We start from the raw sequence: 17,027 nt of genomic DNA, 5'->3' as shown, positions 1-17,027 counted from the left end.
TATGGGTCTTTGGGTAGTTGTGGGTCGTTGGCTATAGTGTAGGTGTGGGTCTTTGGCTATGGGGTAGTTGTGGGTCTTTGGCTATGGGGTAGTTGTGGGTCTTTGGCTATGGGGTAGTTGTGGGTCTTTGGCTATGGGGTAGCTGTGGGTCATTGGCTATGGGGTAGGTATGGGTCTTTGGGTAGTTGTGGGTCGTTGGCTGTAGTGTAGGTGTGGGTCTTTGGATATGGGGTAGGTGTGGGTCTTTGGGTAGTTGTGAGTCGTTGGCTGTAGTGTAGGTGTGGGTCTTTGGATATGGGGTAGGTGTGGGTCTTTGGGTAGTTGTGGGTCATTGGCTGTAGTGTAGGCGTGGGTCTTTGGCTATGGGGTAGCTGTGGGTCATTGGCTATGGGGTAGGTGTGGGTCATTGGCTATGGGGTAGCTGTGGGTCATTGGCTATGGGGTAGGTGTGGGTCATTGGCTATGGGGTAGGTGTGGGTCTTTGGCTATGGGGTAGGTGTGGGTCTTTGGTTATGTGGTAGGTGTGGGTCATTGGCTATGGGGTAGCTGTGGGTCATTGGCTATGGGGTAGCTGTGGGTCATTGGCTATGGGGTAGCTGTGGGTCATTGGCTATGGGGTAGCTGTGGGTCATTGGCTATGGGGTAGCTGTGGGTCATTGGCTATTGGGTAGGTGTGGGTCTTTGGCTATGGGGTAGGTATGGGTCTTTGGGTAGTTGTGGGTCGTTGGCTATAGTGTAGGTGTGGGTCTTTGGCTATGGGGTAGTTGTGGGTCTTTGGCTATGGGGTAGCTGTGGGTCATTGGCTATGGGGTAGGTATGGGTCTTTGGGTAGTTGTGGGTCGTTGGCTGTAGTGTAGGCGTGGGTCATTGGCTATGGGGCAGGTGTGGGTCTTTGGGTAGTTGTGGGTCGTTGGCTGTAGTGTAGGTGTGGGTCTTTGGCTATGGGCTAGGTGTGGGTCGTTGGCTGTGGAGTAGGCAGGGATTGTTGGCTATAGGGTGAGTGTGAGGGTAGCTTTTTGTGCATGTGCCAGCCCTCACTGAGATGGGGCCTGTGACAGGGCTCTGAGCGCTGCTCTGTTCTCGGCCCCCAGCTGGGAATGGAGGTGGAGAAGCGGTGGGCTGTCCTTGACCTTTTGCCAGGTCCTCACTTTGGTGTGATCTCTAGTCTCCCTCTGTGGCAGGATTGGTGGGTTGGTGTAGGTCTTCTGAGGTCGTCCACTTACTCTGAGCTGTGCAGGGCTTCAGTGGGTCAGGAGAGCCCAGGATCCCTTGGAGGGCCAGGTGTCCTGTCCTCCACTCAAAAGGTCAGCAAGGATGCTGGAGGGGCAACGTTACTCAAGTCACCTGTTGTGAATTGTCAAGAACTGACACTGAACTAAAGCCTTTTGTACAACTACTTAAATAAAAATGAAATAAGTTTTGTGGTTCAGTGCTGCCTTGAGTCTCTCAAATCCAGGCCTGGTCCAGAACCTCACCCCAGGAGGTGCGGCCTTCTCCAGGCCATGCTGGGCTATGCCCTGCGGTCACCAGCCTCTGGACCTCTCCATGCTTTGGGGACACAGCTGTGTTGGAGTCAGAGCTGAGCTGAGCTGAAGTTAAGAAGATCACAGGGCCTGGATGATGAGGCTGAATGCCCACTGGCTCCGGGCTGACCAAGAAAAGCCTCTGTCCTGGGCCCTGCCCCTCTGCATCTATGGGGTCCTGCCCATCTGCCCACCCCTGTAATACGGGGTCCTGCCCATCTGCCCACCCCGTCTTCTCTGTCCTTCCTCACGGCTCTGCGTGCAGGCTGAGAGCTGGGCTGCACTGGGGGCGCTGGTCCTGTGTGGAGGAGGGGTCAGCCCTCGAGGCACTGAGCAAGGGCATTGCATCAGGGTGGCCCTCAGGAGCTCCAGTGTGGCCAGTGTGCAGCGTGGCCTACACAGACCTGACCCCTCCCTTACCTCAGCTGATTTCAGATGTACCCGGTGGCACCATGGCCTCCCAAGGCATGGGCAGCTTTGCCTCTCCTGACGCAGTCAGGGCTCCTCAGAGCCACAGGGGCTACGGCCAGGGGCCCGTCCTGACCTCGTGGGGTTCCTCTCGGCAGTCCAGCACCCACCATGTGGTCTTGAGAGCAGCCACAGGCCCAGATGTCCCCTGGTGACAGGTACCACCACGTCCTGCTGTCAGACACCCACCACGTCTCAGTGACAGACACCCACCATATCCCCTGGTGACAGACACCCAGAACATCTCAGTGATAGACACCCACCACATCCCCTGGTGACAGACACCCACCACGTCCCCTGGTGACAGACACCCACCACGTCCCAGTAACAGACACCCACCATGTCTCAGTGACACCCACCACATCCCCTGGTGACAGACACCCACCACATCCCAATGATAGACACCATCACGTCCCAGTGACAGACACCCACCACATCTCAGTGACAGACATCCACCACGTCTCAGTGACAGACACCCACCACATCTCAGTGACAGACACCCACCACGTCCCAGTGATAGACACCCACCACATCCCAGTGACAGACACCCACCACATCCCAGTGACAGACACCCACCACATCCCAGTGACAGACACCCACCACATCCCAGTGACAGACACCCACCACATCCCCTGGTGACAGACACCCACCACGTCCCAGTGACAGACACCCACCACATCCCCTGGTGACAGACACCCACCACGTCCCCTGGTGACAGACACCCACCACGTCCCCTGGTGACAGACGCCCACCACGTCCCAGTGACAGACACCCACCACGTCCCAGTGACAGACACCCACCATGTCTCAGTGACACCCACCACATCCCCTGGTGACAGACACCTACCACATCCCCTGGTGACAGACGCCCACCACGTCCCCTGGTGACAGACGCCCACCACGTCCCCTGGTGACAGACACCCACCACATCCCAGTGACAGACACCCACCACATCCCCTGGTGACAGACACCCACCACGTCCCAGTAACAGACACCCAGCATGTCCCTGTGATGTCCCTCTGGTCACTCAGCTGCACAGACCCTCACACCCTCCAGGCCTCCCCAGTCCCCTGGCTGTTCAACATGAGAAGTCAGCAAAGGTCTCCTGACCCCGATGCCACCTTCCTAGGCTTCGGTCTCAGATTTGCAGCAAAGCTCTGGTGTGGAGAAGACACATTTATTTTCTTGGTAATTGGGCAGAGGACCCTGGTGGAGCAGCCCAGCTCAGCTGCCCCCTGGCATCAGGAGCTTCCTTTCCCTCGGCCACCTGCCTCCAGCAGGGTCAGAGAGAGGCGTCCCGGATCCCAGACCGAGGCTGCGCAGGGGTCTGGACAGGGCTCAGGACTCGGATTACTTGGAGCTGGCCACAGGCCCGCAGGCCCTGCATGGCCCTTGCCGGGGTCCTCGGTGCGGCCACACAGGGCGATCAATGCACAGCTACAGCTGGTTGAAGGGGACCAAATCCATCCAATGGTCGATTTGGTTCCATTTTACCAGCTTCAGCAAAGCATTCGGCTCCCAGGTCCGTGGCAGAGGTGACCGATGTCGGGGAAGAAGGCTCTGCTGGAGGGCGTCCAGGTGCAGGAGAGGCCGAGGCCTCTGCCCCCCATTCCTCATGAGCCTACCCAGACTGAGGGGCCTCCGCCCCAACTCCCCCGCTCAGACCCTCTCCCCTTCAGGACCTCAGGGTGGCAGGAGGCTGAGGGTCTTGTCACTTCTCTCTTGCTACTCATTCATTGACACCCTTGACTTCTCCGATTGCTCGGTCTGGCCGCCAGCCTCCACCTAGCCTATAGCCACGGGGCCTCTCCAGGAGCGTTGAAGGCCCAGACCCCACGGGCTTGCATCCCCAGCCGTGTCTGCCTCACCGGCTGCACTGCCAACAAGCCACGGCAGACCAACGGCAGCTCTGGGGGTTCGCAGTGGCCTTCAGGGGATGGGAGGTGGCTTTGGTGGGCAGAAGCTGGAATATTCCAGCGAGGCTTGCTTTGTGAGGTGTGAGGGGGCGGCGGACTCGCTCAGGGCCGTGTCCGTGCCGTGCCCAGCCCACAGCCTCTTGGCCCTTAGTGACTCCGAGGGAAGGCTTTCCTGTGACGTCACTCATCGGGGTGACGAGAAGAGGTTGCTTCAGCAGTACCAGGGACGCGATGTCCCTGTGTACCACGGCCCTCGGGGAGCATGCTGGGTGGACATCGTGCCCTTGCTCACACTGCGAGGCGGCAGAGCCTGCCCACCGGCTGCGCCCGCTCTCCCTGTCCCCCTTTCTCGTGCCCAGGGACGGGTGCTGAGGCCCTTCTGGCCCTGGGCAGCAGCTGTCATGACCTTGCCATCCAGGGCCGCTGGGCCGGGCAACTCCCTTGACCTCTACCATGCTAGCTCCAGACAGAGCCCACAGCTGCCTTCCCCAACCATCCCTGCGGCAGAACATCTCCGGAAAGATCAGAACTTGCTGCAAGGTCAGCCGCCTCCATTTCCCCGAGCCACAGCCTGGGCTCTGGCCTCCCAGCATTGTCCGGCCACCAGAGACAGAGAGCAGCTCTGGACGCCAGCCTCCACCCGGCGCTCCTCGGCCCTTCAAGCCTCTGATGAAGCCGGCTCAGCCTCACCCCAGCCTGCATTTGCCCACCATCTCCACCCCAGTGGAGCCTAAGATTTGATATGCAAAGGAATGAGCCTACTTTGTATCTGGTCCCAAGCCTGTGGCGGCCGTGGGGGAGGGGGCAGTCAGGACACCGGGGTGCCTTCTCCCTCAGGGAGGGCGAAGCTCAGACACCACAGGACAGCGGCCATGCCCAACACTGGGGGCTTTGTCCTGCAGAGGGGGGATTCCCCACGCAGGGGGTACGGCCCGGGGATGCCCTGCATGGTGGACACCACCCTGTGTGGTGGGCACTAGGGTTCCCTTTCTCCCCAGCGAAGCCTCAGATTCCCGTCTCAACATCACTGGGTCTGGAGGGGGAACTCCCCCCAAAAAACAAACCAATCTTTGCTTCCTCACCAAACCCCCTCTCCTGTCTGGGCTGCACCAGCACCCCTCAGATGGGTCCCATCCAGCCTGCCCTGGCTCCAGGCAGGAATTGGTACCACGAAGAAGGCGTCCCCAAACACCCACTCCAGACTCTGTCAATACGTCCGTCACCATCCACAGATGCCAGGGCCACTGGACAGCACAAGTCCACGTGATGCCTGGGCCTGGCGCCGGCTGCCGGGCACCGCGACCGTTGGGGTTCACTGAGCAGCACCAAGTTCCCCGGCATGGCTGCCACCCACTTCACCCTACAGGGAGGAGGACACCGGACTGGCGGTGCCCTGCCCAGGCCCAGCCCAGACACGTCTCCTTGAGCTGCTGTCCCAGGGTAGTACAGGGCCAGGCTGTGACCCTTTACCCACACAGCCTGTCCAAGCACAGGCCCATCATTTTGCGCTGAGTAGGTGGTTTGCCCCTGGCTTTGGGGTTTGAAGGAAGTGCCCCCAGCTTTGGGAGAGCAAGGAAGCTGCGTACCCCGTGTGGTGCCCAGACCTCCAAAGGGGGGTGGCAGCTACCCCCGTGGGTTGTTCACTGGATGGCAGGCTTTGTGCACCCAAGAGCCTCGACCACCATCTGGAGCCGTGCAGGTCTGCAACATGTTTACAAGTATAATCTTCTTTTCCTCCAGAAAAGGATAGGACACTAATACCTCACAGGCCCCACGGGCCGCCGCCCACCGGCGGGGGCTCCGCGGCGCTTGCCTCCCCTGGGAAGGCTTCCCCATTCTCAGGCCCTCCTTCCAGGAGAGGCTGTCACCCTGCCAGGCCTCACCAGCCCCTCGCCACATCAGCCACCCCTGCCTGCCCCAGGACAATAGAAGGTCCGGCAGCAGAGAGCAGCCTGGCCGGCAAACCCCACCTCAGCCCGCCCCCCCACCCCCGGCCTGGGGCCAGCCCCGAGCAATGCATGCCCCATCCATCGCTGAGCCAGGGCAGGAGGACTTGGTGCCGGGCCTGGGGAGGAGACGCCACGCACTGCTGGTGAGCGCGACACTGCTGGGACAGCACAGCTGGGCTGAGCCCTGGAGCCAGTTTCCTTGGCCTCTCTCATCCCTGGGCGCAGAGAGGAGAAGGCCATAGCTACCACCGCTTGTGCATTTTGTGGACCACACAGTTAAATAGGTTTTAAAACATCTGCTGATGGAGACATCGCACGGGAAGTACACTCAGCATTTTCAAACAGCAACTGATACTGGATGCAGGCATGTGCTGCCGAAAACACCCCAGCCTTGTAAAAATCAATGGAAAATTAGAGGCTGTGAAAATGTAGTTTGTGTCCAATTAGTTATAATTGGAGCAAATAACGACGGAGACAGAGACGGAGCCGGGAGAGCCGGCCGGGACACACCCACCGCAGCAGGCCGCAGGCACGCAGGCCAGCCCCGTCCTACAAGGCCTAATGGGGTGACACTGGAGGAGGGGAGCAGGAAGGCCTGGGCCAGGGCAACAGCCACCACCTCAGCCAGGAAACCACCCTGCCCTTGGTGAGGGCCTCCTGGACCCCTCCTGAACTCCTACAAGGAAGCCCAGATGTCAGACGCAGCAAGCACGCTCTGAATTCAACTCACTCCAATCTCTGCGTCAGCTGTTCCCAAGTCTTCATGACAGCGGTGACCCTGGGCTCTGGAGTAAACCCTCCCCCCCCCTCCCGCCAAGCTGGAAGTTCTTTGGGACTGACGCTCTCTGGGCCTCAGTTTCTCCAGTGGGGGCCACAGGCACATGGGCTTGACATCCAGGGATGTGAATGCCAGTCAGCTGATGCCGGTCACAGCTCAGCAGGGCCCCGGCCACCTGTCTGGGCAGAGCCGGGGAGGGCTTTCTCCCATCCTGCCCGTCAGCCCGCCAGGACACAAGGCAGAAACCACAGGGCCAGCTCCAGGGCACGGCACCACTCACCCAGCACAATGGCACAATGGCCAGTATCCTTCAGGACCTCAGTCTCTGCTCAAGAACAACCAGCACTGAGTCATACCCACCAGCCGCCCGCGTAGCTGAGAGCCGAGCAGGGCTGCACCTCCAGCCCAAGTCCTCCCAGCAACCCAGAGCCCCGGACACAGACACCGAGCGCCCAAGCCCGGCCCGTCCACTGGCCCACCGGCCACCCCAGTGGATGGTACCTCAGAGCCCCGTGTCCACCTCCTGCATCCTGAGTGCTTTTGTGTCTCTTAGTATCAAAATTTAAACATCGATAACCAAATACTTCTCCACACTAACATCACCTATTAGCACTCAGATTTGCCATGAAATTAATTTTTAATGCCACATTTTGGTTAATTATTAAAGTTGATAGCAAAGAATTATGATTTACCCCATGTGTGTGAGCAGCCTGGGGTGGGGGCATCCCAGGATTCTTCTGGGGTCCCGCGTGAGACACCAAACCCCACAGGGCGGTCTCCAGGAAGATTCATGACTAAAAGGCAAAAGAAAATCTTGCTGGGCCGCAGGGACCCTGCCAAAGCAGCTTTGTTTCTTATTATCAGCAACACTGTTGCAAATGCCAACAAGACCCGTTCCACCCCAATCTATAACTTCTGTGTCTGTTCAAAAACTCTATTTTTTTTCTCAACACTGATAAAAGTTTAATACAGAGGTGCCCGGGTTTTTAATAAACTTGTCAACGGGAGTGTAGTAAATTGATGGGGTCCTTTCTGAGGATGGATTTCACCGCAAGCAGACGGTGGGACAGGGCTGAGGGGAGGGGGGGGCACGGGATTCGAGGCTGTCTTGTTGGGGTTTTGTTGCTGTTCTTTGCAAAAAGTGACAAGACAGATTATATTATCTGTCTCAAAGATAATGCTTATTATCTCAAGATAAGGCTTCCATTTAAAGAAGAAACTTTGTGTCCCAGAGCCCTGAGGTCAAAGAAGGGGCAGCCCCGGAGCAGGGGCAGCCCTGGAGCAGTGAGTGGCTGGCCTGTCCAGGCCTGGCGTGTCCTGAGAGCTTAAAGCCGCCTGGCGGCCAGGGGTCTTGGAACCCCTGCTGTGGGGTGGGATGGGGGCTAGCAGAGCCATGGGGTTCCCACGTGCACCTCACCCTGTCCACCTGCAGACGGACCTCCCAGCTGCCAGAGCTCAGAGGTCAGAGCTCAGGGACAATGCCAGCTATTGGAGCTGAGGACTGAGGGCCCCTGTGGGTCTCAGAACACCTGGCCGGGGAGGACCTGGGACTCTAGCTTCTATTGCCGAGTTCTCGCCCCCTCTGTGCAGGTGAGCATGCAGACACAGCCTTGTTCAGAACACCTGCCTCAGGGCTCTCTCCCTCCCTCCCTCTCTCTCCCCCCCTTCTTTCCTTTTTTAGATGTGAGACTGGGACTTGAGCTGGGTACCTGACGCTTTGGCTCACTGGCCATCTTCCAAGCTCCCTTGGGCCTAAGTGTTTGCGGTTCACTTCTGGGGCTCAAGGTGAGGGAGGAAATGCGGATTCTTCTGGAAGGGAAAGCATCGCTGTACTGTCTGCCGAATCTGGTGTGAGGAGGTGAGGACGCGTCAGAGGGGTGAACGGGCAGGGCCCCTTCCGCGGACTGGCCAGTGGAGGCGGGACCCTGCAGCCCCCGCCCTGCCCATGGACTGGACTCCTTTAGTGAACACAGGCCTATGTGTCCTTGAGAAGGGACCACAGGGCTTCGGGCTTGGCGTCTGGGGAGAGGCAGGTAAGGGGAAGGAGAGGCAGAATGCGGAGCTCGCTCAGAGCAGGGCCGGGGCCTGGGCAGCTACAGCTGCACTTTGTGGGTGGGGCCCAGGGGCTTCTGACCTCCATAGGCCCAAGTCCCCCAAGCTCAGCTTCTCCAGCAGGACAGCTGAGAACTCCGACTATTTATACCAGCTGTGGCATGCAGATGGCTGGGGAGACACAAGCGGCCCTGTGGCCATATCTGGGCATGACCAAGACCATGTGGGCCTGCCAGGGGGCCGGGGCCCAGGCACACATCTGTCCTGGGTGTCCTTCAGCCTCACGAAGGCCCCATGGAGCCCCCGGGACAGCTGCCGTCTCTCCTCCCTGAAGTTAAAAATACTCCGAGTCGATGTCCCCCAAATCTGTCCTCCACACGCATCGCTCCTGGGCATGTGTCTGACCAAGCCGGTGCTTTGGCCTCAAGTCGGGAGCCACGGGCACAAAGCTCCCTTTTGGGGTCCTCTCCGGCTAGGAAATAGCCTGTGACCTCTGCACCTGCACTCCTGCGCCGAGGCCTCCTGCCCTCTGTGCTCCCTGGCTGGACACGGGACTCTCCGTGCACGCAGGGCCTCTGTCACCTCCATCAGCCACGGCCGCCCTCAACGCAGGCGTCCTGCGCAGAAACCTGGCCTAGAGCCCCGGCTGCACCACCACGAACCTGGGCTTCAGCCCCACTTCACAGCCTTTGTGGCGGCCGCATTGTGGGAAGCTCTCTGGGACTGGGATCTGAGAGGCTGCTGGAAGTGGCTTCTCAGCCCTGCCCTTGAGACGCAGGCCTGCATGCGCTGCGGCGCTCTGCAGCAAGGCAGCACTCTGCAGCAGCCTGCACTCTGCCGCCACTGCAGCCGCGGCCCCTCCCTCCCTCCTTCCCAGAGCCAGACCCAGCCTGGACCCGGGACACTGACAGCGCCTTCTCCCTGGCAAGCACCGAGCTCAGGTCGCCCAGACGCAGGAGCTGCAGACACCAGCCCTTCCTGAAAGCAGTGCCCAACTCTCCTGGGTGTGACGTGCCCAGGGCACCGGGCGGAGGCCGCTAGCCGGCCAAGAGCAGTGGATGAGGCCAGAATCCCTCAAAATGTCAATGACTTCTGCCCTAGCCTCCGTGGCTGGCACATACCACCCTCCAGAGGAGCCAACTGAGGAGAGCGCCCCACCCCGCTCCACCCTGCCCTGCCCACGGGCGTCAGGCCCCCAGCCGAGCCTGGGGTCAGCACAAGGCCTCCCAGGCAGCTGTTCAGCCTTTGCACTAAGGTGTCCGCCATGAACATCACTACCCCCTGCCTCACCACCCCCTGCGCCTCCCCCATGCCCCAGACCAGAAGGTTGCCTGGCCTCACTCACATTTCAGTTAGGATATTAGGGGTGAGGAGAGCAAGACCAGCTGTGCACACTTTGAGGCCTTGAGCTGCAGCAGCTTCCCCCATCCTGTGTTCACGCTGCGCGCAGGGAGCGGCAGCTTCTCCTCGGATGCAACGTTTTCCTCATGCGGCACAGAGTTCTAAATGAGAGTGTGGGCACCCCGCGAACACCTCGCCAGCCCATGCCGCTCCCAAACGCCCGTGCAGGGCAGGGCTCCACTGCACGTGAGATGGCACCGCTTACCAGCGGCTCCTCTCTAAAAGGACACTGCGACTCACTCGGTCACCTGGCCACAAAACCAAAGATCGTTCATCTCACACGTACGCGAGTGCACGCATGCACACACGCGCCCTGTGCCCGCCCCGCCCCGCCCCGCTTTCCCTCCCCAGAAGCCCCACCGCGCCCTCAGAGCCGGCCTCCCTCACACCTGAGCCCTCACCTGGGGCTGTTTTGGGTCTGTGGTCGCACGATAAAAACATGCAACCAGTTTTGTCCCTGGATTCAGAAACTCCACGATTCATGCAGCTACCACTCCTCCAACATGGTCCAGGTAACTATTCCATTCCTGCAGCACAAACATTTCCAGAATGTTCTAAATACTCAGAGTCTCCCAAAGTTCCTGCTCAGAGAAAGGAGCATGATGGTTCCTCAGAGATGCGATCCCTCCCCCAGCCCTTACCCCGCCCTTCCCCCGCCCTCCCCCCCCCCCCATCCCCAGGCCCAGGCCGGCAGGTGAGTCTCAGAGAAGGGCATTCGCTCTGACCTGCACCAGCCACATCCAGGCTCCTTTACCCCGTCCCTGGGCTGCGTCTGCGATGCTCTGGAGCAGGCAGGCCCCCCTCTGGTCCACCTTGACCCACTTTGCAAAGGCCCAAAGACTCCGAGTGCCCACCTGCCATGCTGGCTTTGGGGCCCCTCCTTCGCCCTCCGAGTGCCCACCTGCCACGCTGGCTTTGGGGCCCTCCTTCACCCTTTGCTGAGAAAGGATTTGGCATTTCATGCACGGGACATCTTGCCCATGGGTGCTGAGTGTCACCAGGGAAGTGGCCCTCAGGGACACACACCGGGGAGAGGGGCTGGGTGTCCACACAGCGCTCATTTTTAATTCATCAGATTGAGAGACCGGAGGTGATTTATAGCCACGGAGGTGGTGGTAAGCTCCCTGCAAACCCTCTAGTTTTACTGTTCAGTCAAACCTAATTCCAAAACACTAATGCTTTTATTTAAACCCCACATCCTGCAATAAAGCTTTAATGTACGACACACACGTCTTGCGGAAGACAGTGGTGCGTCTGTGGCTTCGGGCGGCCTCTGTGGGTGCAGACCTGGCTCCTTCCCTCCCTGTGGCCAGAGCTGCAAGCGAGGGGGGCCGAGGTGACCTTCCGGGGGTGCTGGGCACTGACCCCTCGGGAGCATCAGCCAAAAGGAGGTGAGGCCAAGGGCAGAACCACCACCCCCTGCCACGCCCTTCTTGTGTGGTCGGAGGTCAGGAGAGAACACAGCTTCCAGAAGGAAGTCTATTGAAAATCAGGGAGACCCTAACTCAGAGACCCCATCCCCTCCATTAGTCAACTGGGGACTCCGGGTAGAAGCCACCTAGGAGATAAGACGCACCCCCGAGTCCCTCCGTCTGAGGACCCTTGGCGGGCCTCAGCCACTCGGGAAACCTGGCTGCCCCAGACCCAGTGTGCACAGCTGGCGGGGGCTGGGCCCCCATCTCCTTCCTGCCAAAGGCCAGGGTACAGGACAAGCGGGACACCTGCGCCACAGCGCCGGCTGCTGCTCCAGGGGCCGCCGGGAAGCAAAGCTGACACACAGGAAACAGCCCTGCCTGTGGAAGAGCGCACTGTGCAGGCGCTGGCTGCGCCAGGGCCCAGGCTCCAGCCAGGCCACAGACAGCCCCCACGCTGACCCCGGGGGCGAGGCCGGGCAGCCCAGGCCCGCCGGCCACCCCAGAGCCTCGCGCTGCATCTGGACAGCCAAGGACTGTGGGAAGACTTCTGGATCCGTCCAGGCCCCATCCTCATTTCCTGGGCCCAGAGGGTGTCGGCCCAACCCTCTTCACTGGCGGATCCAGTGAGCCGCAGAGATGCAGAGGCCAGGGTCCCCGCAGGAACCTCGCCGGCTAGCACAGCAAAAACTCCTTGAGATGGATTTGGTAAAAATGGAGAGCGAGCGCTACTGGGGCTGCGGGAGTGAGCCTGGGGCCCTCACGCCGCCAAGTAGCCCTGGCATCAGGATGCGCCGCAGGCTCGGGGCTGCCCAGCTCCTTTGCTCGCTTTGCCTTGGTACCCTACCACGGACAGAGGACCTGGGGGCACAGGCCTCCCGAGACCAGGGCCATGTCTGCCCAGAGCACTCCCTACCCAATGTCCTCCACCTTGCTCTGGCCCTGGCTGCCCAGGGGCCACGGGGGGGGGGGGGAAGCTCTCCTGTCTCAAGGGCCTCAGACACGTGGCCCTCAGACACGTGGCCCTCCATCTGTCCCCTCCCCCCCCCACAAGCTCAGAGCACGGCCCTTCAGGACCCTTTGCTTTCCAGCCTGTGGCCTGCATGGTCTCCTGTCCCATCCCACACGGCTCTGTCTGCCGGGGATCGCCTCTTTCAGCAGTGCCTCCAGGCCCGGGCCCGGGCCCCCTCATGCCCCCAGCCCCTGCTGGGCCCGGACGGGACCCCATGCCTGCCGGAGGGCCTCCTTCCTCTGCCGCAGTCAGCACGCTGAATATTTAATGTCTGATGAGCGTTTCCACCTGCTGACACAGGCAAAGTGGCGGAACAATGCCGGCAGGGACACGCCAGTCCCTCTCGGGCAGCCTCGCCCGGCCCTCACCCCGCCACAGACGGCGCGTCGGTCCACCCACTCAGGCAACCCCCCACGGACACAAACTGCCCCTAGGTCTGGTGAGAGAGCTCCTGGCCTGAAATACATACTTCTTTACATTCCATAGCTTAGCAGGTCCATATGGGCATATAAAGAAGTATGTCTCCCAAGCAGGTAGATCAGCGGGCATGGGCTCGCGGTGCCCAGGAGGCCCCGGCACAAGCTGCCCCATTCACCAAGAGAAGATGGCAGAGGTCCTGCCCCGCCCCCACGCAGCACCTCCTGCCAGGCCAGAACCATGATCCCATAACCAGTACCTGGTCACCCTTTGTGACCCACACACACACACACACATTCGCGCACACACATGCCACACATATACACTCACACCTGATCTAGAAGCAGACAGTGAAGAAAAAACAAATCTCAGCAACCCAGTCACTTTTTTCCAGTAGTTGCTCAATTTTGCACCAACAGAACAAGATAAAACCTTCCACTCTTACCCAGTGAAGAAATCTGCTGCAAACTCTCAGAGGAGGCAGCACCAAAGCCTCGCTGGTACCTCCCTCTCTTTCTGGGTCTCCTTGTCCCCACCAAGGGCAGAACACTGAGCCTCAAAGCCTGGACACTACACCAAGGGACCAGCTTCTCCCTGAGCCCAGCTCCCTGGAGACAGACAAGGAGCTGGGGTGTGGCAGGCAAGTGCCTAGAGCCCAGGACTGCCCCGGGGCTTACCTGGACAGCTGCTGCCTTCCAGGAGCAGGGACCATGAATTCCATCTCCCAGGATGAGGACCGTGGTGGGGTGCTCAACCCTCTTTCTTGAGGATGTCCAAAAGCAATCAATCTGGCAGCCATCCGTAGACGTAGACTTCATGTCCCCGACAGTGGCTGGGGGCCTGGGAGAGACCTCGCACATTCCAGCTCCCTGAGCCCCACAGCATGGATGCCCGGCCAGCAAGGCAGTGCGCTCACTCGCTCTCTCTCTCTCTCTCTCTCTCTCTCTCTCTCTCTCTCTCTCTCTCTCTCTCTCTCTCGCTCTCTCTCTCTCTCTCTCTCTCTCTGGCACCTCCTCCTTTGGCTCCCTACCTCCTCTCTCTCTCTCTTCCGCACTCCTCTGTCTCCTTGCCTCCGTCCCTGTGTGCGGCATGACCTGCCTCAGATGGTGGTAAGTGGGCAGCGCACCGCATGCAGAGTGCATCATCCCATCCATGGCACCTGGTAGGGCCGGGCCCTCCCCTCAACCTTTGTAGCTGGTCCCCAGCCACTGCCTGATCTTGCCAAATACAGGGGCTAGCCTCCCGGCCCTGGAGCTCCGGGTACACCAGGGCTTTTCATGAAATGAGCCCTCTGTGGACGGTTTAAATAAACTTAGCAAGTGCAAACTAAGCACTTTGGAATGTTTCATTGTATCATTTTTCCTCTTGCATTTTGAGATCTCCCTGGGAGAGAAGTTGAAGGTCCTTACTGCTGCACTCCCAACTTTTACAGGCACTTAGAAGTTCGGAAGGGGAGGCTGACAGACAGACAGACAGACAGACAGACAGACAGACAGACAGACAGACGGGCAAGTGTCAGCAGGAGGCCAGGTCCTGGGGCTGGTGGAGGGGAGGCTGCCCTGGACCAGAAGGAAAAGGAAGAGGAAAGCCGGGGCTCACAGGCTCCACCCCCCCATGAGCCTGGCAGAGGGGGAGCTGGGCCCCCAAAGCAGGTGGCACTGCAGGTGCCTGGAGAGAGAGCTGTGGCTCAGGGCAGCACCAGCCGGCACAAACACCGAAGGCCCAGTGGGTCCCGTGTCCCGTTGGGCACTGACCCTGGCGTGGGGCCAGAGGGTAGCCCCAAGCCTAAGGGACAGCCAGTTCTCCCTGGTCAGCAAGATGACATCTGGTGTGACCCTGCTGTCCCTGTCCCCTCAAAGGAATGGCCCAGAGTGGCTGAGCAGGGCCCGATCTCCACAGAGCCCGTGGTGAGCAGAGACCACCAGGCACAGTTCGTGGATTCCTAGGCTATGCAGCTGCGGGGCGGGGGGAAGAGGGGGACAGGGGGCTGATGCGGAGGGGTGCCAGGGCTTTGAGGGGCACTCCCGTGCAGGAAAGAGCCTCCTGGCAGGAGCAGAAGCAGGCACCCCTTTGCACGTGGCTGCTGGTGTGTGTGTGAGTGTGTGTGTGTGTGCATGCGTTTCATTGCCACACAACCAAGGATAAAAAAGGGCAGCGGAGGCAGCGGCTCAGCTCCCAGGCCGGAATGGCTGAGCTGCGGCTGAGCCTCTGTCCAGCCTCACTGGAGATGGACAGGGCGGAACTTCTGTCCTGGGCCTCTCCTGGGCTCCCAGGTGTGCCTATGAACAGCATCTGGGGGCCCAGCTGAAAGTGAGGGGGGCGTGAAGGGCAGGAGATGCAGGCCAGCTCCAGTCAGCACCTACAAGAACCCCAGCCACTTCCAGAGTTTCCCATGGCAATAGTAGTCTTCAGCATCCCCCCTGCCCCCATTAGCTGACCCAGGGGTAACAGGGCAGTCCAGGCCCAGCTCCTGCCCCAGGGTCACCAGGACCCCCACCCCCACCCCAAGGCTCTCTCAGCCCAGCCCCGGGCCTCCACCCCCACCCTGTGTTCCCAACCCCCAACGCGACCCTGACAGATTTGGGGGAGCTGCAGAAACCCAGAGTCCAACCGGATTGGGCCGGCCCTGGTCCTCACCCCTCCTAGGCCGGGTCAGTAAGTTCCAAGGTAAGTTCAGCCTCTGCTCCGTGGCCGGGTTTGGTCTGGCTCAGCCGGGGAGCAGAGCCCCCCCTCCCGGAACAGCAAGACACCCCATCCACCTGAGAAACTAACCGCCAAGCACGGGGCTGCTTTCTTCCAAAAAGCCGCATGTCAAACTTCCTGTGCCCAGCTGAGCGCAGCTGAGCGCAGCCTCGGGGCCCTGCCGGCCGCTGGCGCTGCAGTTTTCCCAACGTGGACGATGGCATGAGGCGAGAGGAAACTCCGGCCCCGGCTGGAGCCGCACGGCACCCGTGCCCGGCGCTCACCTGGCTGGCAGGCACACCCCCGCCCAAGCCGGTAAGTTTGCGGAGGCTGTCCGGGAGGGTGGCGGCGGCGGGGGGGCTCCCAGCACTCCGGGGGAGCCCCGGCATCCCTGGGGCTGGTGGCCGCGCGGCGCTGGTGGCGCTGCGCAGGGTCTGGGCTCCCCCGGAGATGCTGCCGCAGCGGCCGTGCCAGCCACTTCTTCCCGGAGCCAATCGCAGATGCAGGGGTGGGGGTGGGCCAAGCTCCGGAGGAGTCCGCACTTGGTGGGGGGGGGGGCAGAGAGAGAAAGAAGACACCGGGCACCCGGCTCCGCACCCCTGCCCTTCCCCCAGCCCTCCTGCTGCAGCGCAGACTTAACAGCAGGGAGATCTTAAGAGAGAAGGAGAGGGAGAAAGGGAGAGGAAGAGGGAGGGAGGGAGGGGAGAAAGAGGGAGGGAGGAGAGGAGCTGATGCAGAGTTCAGAAGCAGCACCACCGCACACCTTGCGCTCAGGCTGTAGCTGCAGGAAGCTCCTGCACCCCCCCCCAGTACAAGGTAGAGGTCAGGGTAGAACAAAAGGGAAGGCCGGGTGTGTGTGCTCACACATGCACACGGCCCCGCTGGCCGGGGGAGGGGAGGGCCTGACCTGCGGCCCGCGGCGGCGGCGGCCGGGCGGCCGGGCAGGCGGGCGGGCGTGGGCCCTGGGATCCGGAGCAGCCTCACCTTGGCAGTTCTTATATACCCAGCCAAGCATCCCAAACACGCTGCCCGGCCAAGTGGCCCCCCTCGGGCCCTGCTCCCTGACCATATTTAGTCAAGCAGGGGAAAAAATAGCCTGTCAGCTGGGCCGCGGCTGGCCGGGCCGCGGAGGGGAACAGGAGGGGAGCCCCAGCGCCACCGACCGAGATCCTGGGACCCGGCGCTGGCCTGGTCCCTCGCAGGACGCCCAGCCCCTCCCTGGATGCCGCCCACCAGCTGTCCCCGCCCTGTGATCCCCTTGCTATTTTTAGCCAAGCCAGTAGAGTGGCATCTCGGCCGGCCGTGGGCAGCAGCCTCTGAGGCCCCTGCCAACCATTCCCGGGGTGCCCCAGGAAGACCCGAGCAGTTTCCGGGCTTAGGACCCAGGGAGGGGAGTCACCTACCTCCCTGCGGTTGGC

At 60.9% G+C, this 17,027-nt stretch overlaps 1 long non-coding RNA gene across 1 annotated transcript; it reads right to left on the bottom strand.

Annotated features, from left to right (window-relative positions):
• Nucleotides 1–7,262: 7,262 nt before the first annotated feature.
• LOC138841543 (uncharacterized) lies at nucleotides 7,263–13,763 on the bottom strand. The gene is made up of 5 exons (XR_011376460.1): nucleotides 13,605–13,763; nucleotides 10,488–10,613; nucleotides 10,031–10,334; nucleotides 8,343–8,478; nucleotides 7,263–7,427 (listed from the first exon to the last, which is right to left on the bottom strand). It is a non-coding gene; the product is annotated as an uncharacterized lncRNA (long non-coding RNA).
• Nucleotides 13,764–17,027: the final 3,264 nt, after the last annotated feature.

This window comes from Dipodomys merriami, unplaced genomic scaffold, assembly GCF_024711535.1.
Source record: "Dipodomys merriami isolate MVZ:Mamm:240054 unplaced genomic scaffold, mDipMer1.0.p SCAF_322, whole genome shotgun sequence".
Classification (NCBI taxonomy): domain Eukaryota; kingdom Metazoa; phylum Chordata; class Mammalia; order Rodentia; family Heteromyidae; genus Dipodomys; species Dipodomys merriami.
The sequence above is the reverse complement of the archived record's forward strand: the minus strand, read 5'-3'. Positions and strand labels throughout refer to the sequence as shown.